Genomic DNA, 4,212 nt, shown 5'->3' with positions numbered 1-4,212 from the left:
TAAATGAAATTTGTAGCTGTCATTGTATTTCTGTTGTGCAGTGGTGTTATAGAAAGCAGAAGTTCCTGAGGGTGCTACCCAGAGGGTTTAGAGAGATGTTGAAGATGAGGCCTGAGAAAGTGAGTGTTGATAATCCCTCAACACATCAACACTCATGCCATAGAAGGCAAGACTGTTCCTTCTCTACCTCAACTGTCACTGGTGAAAGTCATCCATAGATTGTGAGTTCGAGCCCCTGGTCTGGCTCTGTGCTGACAGCTCAGAGCCTAGAGCCTGCTTCGGATTCTGTGTCTCCCCGTCTCTCGGCCCCCTCCCCTTGACAATGATTCATTCTCACCCTCAAAAAATAGTATTTCTTATACATTTTTAACCTATTACTTTCTAGTGTATATAGCAAGTATTCAGTAATCTTCTTTATTTTACTTCCTAGTCTGTGTATTGAGGAAAGTGATTATGCTTTACACACATCTCTATTCCCATACCTGCCATAATGTCTCATATATGGTACAAAAATGCCAATAAATATTGTTCAAATTAATACTTCGCTTTGAAATTCTGTCTTGAAAAATTATCTATATCTATATTATCTATATCTATATCTATCTATATATCTATAGACATATCTATAGATATAGATATAGATATAGATATAGATATATCATTACCCTAAATTTAAATGCATTTATATAGAATATAGTTTTGAATAAATTTGTATATAATAAAATACAAACTTTATAATAGTAATTACTGGGTTTGAGCAACTTTAATTTACTTCTTTAAAAATACTGTATCACTGGGGTGCCTGGGTGGCTTAGTCAGTTATGCATCCAACTTCAGCTCAAGTCATGATCTCACGGTTTGTGGGTTCGGGCCCGCATCGGGCTCTGTGCTGACAGCTTGGAGCCTGGAGCCTGCTTCGGACTCTGTGTCTCCCTCTCTCTGTTCCTCCCCTGCTCGTGCTCTGTCTCTCTCTGTCTCTCAAAAATGAATAAACGTTAAAAAAATTTTTTTAATAAATAAACATTAAAATTTTTTTTAAATACTGTATAACTTAACTTCTCTACAATTAACAAATATGGTACAAGCAAGAACTTATCATGGCATTTTCCTTAAATTAAAAAAAAAAATCCAAACTTCCTTGTGTGAATGTATGATCTTTTATAAACTCAGGTCAAAATTCCCTGAATATATGGTGGGAGGGAAAATTGACTTATGCATGTTTCATTATTCACACAGCTGTCTTAATTACTAGTAAATTTGAAACAGTGAAGACTTATTTTTCTGTCATACACCCTTCAGCTATTTTTAACTTCTTTATCTTTTATGCCTTACGATCAACTGAAATTAAAAGAAAGTACTTCTAATTTAATACAAAAGTTAATTGTTCAGCACATTCTGCCAGTCTAGTCTTAGGTCTGCAAGTACTTTGCCTGAAGCAATACAATTGTAGTTACTCAAAATACATACCATTTGGAGGATGTATGTATTTTAAGACTCACTTGGCAGAGGCTGGCCACAGAGTTACCTTCTGTTACAAGTATGTAATGATCCCTTCATTGAGCTAAGTATTATTTTTAGCAGTGTTAGTCTTCCATGGCTTGTAGCAAAGAAGATAGAAAAAAAAATGACAAAAAAAACGTTACTTTCCATTTTGTAACGTGTTACTATAAGGCACTACACTATATAGACTATACCACCTGGAGGACACAAGAGTAATAAGGAAAGCATAAATTATTTTCCTTGGATATATTGCAGGTGTGTAACTTCTTAAGGAGGGGTGAGGGAAGAAGATATTCTGATAGCATTGTATCCAGTATGCAGAAGGATTGCCAGGCCATCCTTTCAGAATTAAGTATCAAAGTTCAGAGGACTGAGTAAAATAAAAATCAATTGGAGGGGTGCTTGGATGGTTCAGTTGATTGGGTGCCAGACTCTTGATTTTGGCTCCAGTCATGATTCTAGGGTCATGGGATTGACCATGTCCAGCACTGGGCTGAGCGTGGAGTTTGCCTCAGATTCTCTCTCCCCCTCTGCCCTTCTCCACACTTGCTCTATCTGTCTCAAATAATAAAAAATAAAAAATAAATTTGAGACATTTTCTTCTTATTTATCCAGGACAAACTAAATGTCTTTCATATATTCAGATTTGCTGTAATTAATATTTTTGATTTTTATATTCTTCAGATCTCAAAATTTCTTTGGTGTCGTCTACCAATCCTGAAGATTTTTTAAAATTTTTGAATGCAAAGTTTAACTTTAACAGAGAATGTGTCCATGCTAGATTACTAACCTTTCCTTTTATATCTTATTTCCTAAAAGCTCTTTTTATAATTTCTTTTAGTCTTTAAGCAATCTTTATGAAAGATATTAAAAATAAAGTGATATAACAATAATAACAATAAGTATGCTTTCCTTTTTAGAGAAAGAAAAAATGTTTCAAATTTCATAAAGGTGAACAGAATATAATTATGCTATCTATGCATCTTTCATAGGGATCTGTTTATTTAAATTTTTAAAAATAATAAAATGAGCTTTTTCATACAGCTTTGCTGCCAGACCACAGGTGACATAAAAACCACCACTAATCCTAAACCAAAATGGGAAAGGAAAGGACTCGAAGCAACATGTTTGTCATGGATATATACATTCAGGCAAGTCTATCACTACTGGTCATCTGACCTATTACTGAGGTGGGATCGACAAAGGAACTATAGAAAAAATTGGAGAAGAAGGCTGCTGAGAAAAAACCCTTGCAAGCATGCCTGGGTCTTGGGTAAACTGAGAGCCGAAAGTGAACATGGTATCGCCATTGATATGTCCCTGTGGAAATTTGAGACGAGCAAGCATTATGTGACCATCACCAATGCCCCAGGACACAGAGACTTCATCGAAAACATGCTTGCAGGCACATCTGAGGCTGACTGTACTGTCCTGCCTGTTGCTGCAGGTGTTGGTGAATTTGAAGCAGGTATCTCCCAGAATGAGCAGACCCATGAGCATGCCCTTCTGGCTTCCACACCTGGCTGTGAAACTCCTACATGTTGGTGTTAACAAAATGGATTCCCTGAACCACCCTACAGAAGAGATACTGAAGCAGAAGAGATATGAGGAAATCGTTAAGGGATCAGCACCTACATTAAGAAAATTGGCTACAATCTGGACATAGCATTTGTGCCAATTTCTGGTTGGAATGGTGACAACCTGCTGGAACCAAGGGCTAACGTGCCTTGGTTCAAGGGTTGGAAAGTCACCCGTAAAGATGGCAATGCCAGTGGAACCACACTGCTTGAACCTCTGGATTGCATGCTGCCACCAACTCATCCAACCAACAAGCCCTTGTGTCGGTCCTTCCAGGACGTCTACAAAATGGGTGAAATCGGTACTGTCCCTGTGGGCCCAGTGGAGACTGGTGTTCTCAAACCCAGCGTGGTGGTGCCCTTTGCTCCAGTCAGCGTTACAACTGAAGCAAAATCTGTTGAAAGGCCCCATGACGCTTTCCTGGTGACAACGTGGGCTTCAGTGTCAAGAACATATCTGTCAAAGATGTTTGGCATGGCAGTATGGCTGCTGACAGCAAAAATGAGCCACCATTGGAAACAGCTGGCTTGATGGCTCAGGTGATCATCCTGAACCATCCAGACCAAATCAAGTGCTGGATAGGCACCTGTGCTGTGTTGTCACACAGCTCACATTACCTGAAAGTTTGCTGAGCTGAAGGAGAAGACTGATCATCATTCTGGGGGAAAAGCTGGAAGATGGCCCTAAGTCCTTGAAATCTGATGGTCCTGCCATTGTTGATATGGTTCCTGGCAACCCTGTGTGTGTTTTGAGAGTTTCTCTCCTCTGGGCCGTTTTGCTGTACGTGACATGAGACAGATGGTTGCTGTGGGTGTCGTCAAAGCAATGGACGAGAAGGCAGCTGGAGCTGGCAAGGTCACCAAGTCTTCCCAGAAAGCTCAAAAGGCTAAATCATATTATCCCCAATACCTGCCACCCCAATAGTAACGGTGGGGGAAGAGTGGTCTCAGGACTGTTTGTGTCAATTGGCCATTTAAGCTTGATAGAAAAGACTGGTTAATGATAACCATGCATCATAAAACCTCAGAAGGGAAAATGATTTCTGAACTAATTTTTACTAATTTTTACTAATTTTTAAAATCAGTACTTTTTTAATGGAAACAACTTGACCGAAAATCGTTTTCAAAATTTCAA

The 4,212-nt window shown here is 38.8% G+C and overlaps 1 pseudogene; it reads left to right on the top strand.

Moving 5' to 3' along the window:
- The first annotated feature begins 2,597 nt into the window (after positions 1–2,597).
- On the top strand, positions 2,598–4,002 carry LOC115506020 (annotated as a pseudogene).
- The last annotated feature ends 210 nt before the right edge of the window (positions 4,003–4,212 follow it).

This window comes from Lynx canadensis, chromosome F2 (genome assembly GCF_007474595.2).
Source record: "Lynx canadensis isolate LIC74 chromosome F2, mLynCan4.pri.v2, whole genome shotgun sequence".
NCBI lineage: Eukaryota > Metazoa > Chordata > Mammalia > Carnivora > Felidae > Lynx > Lynx canadensis.
Note: the sequence above shows the minus strand (reverse complement) of the source record. Positions and strands in the feature narration are given on the sequence as shown.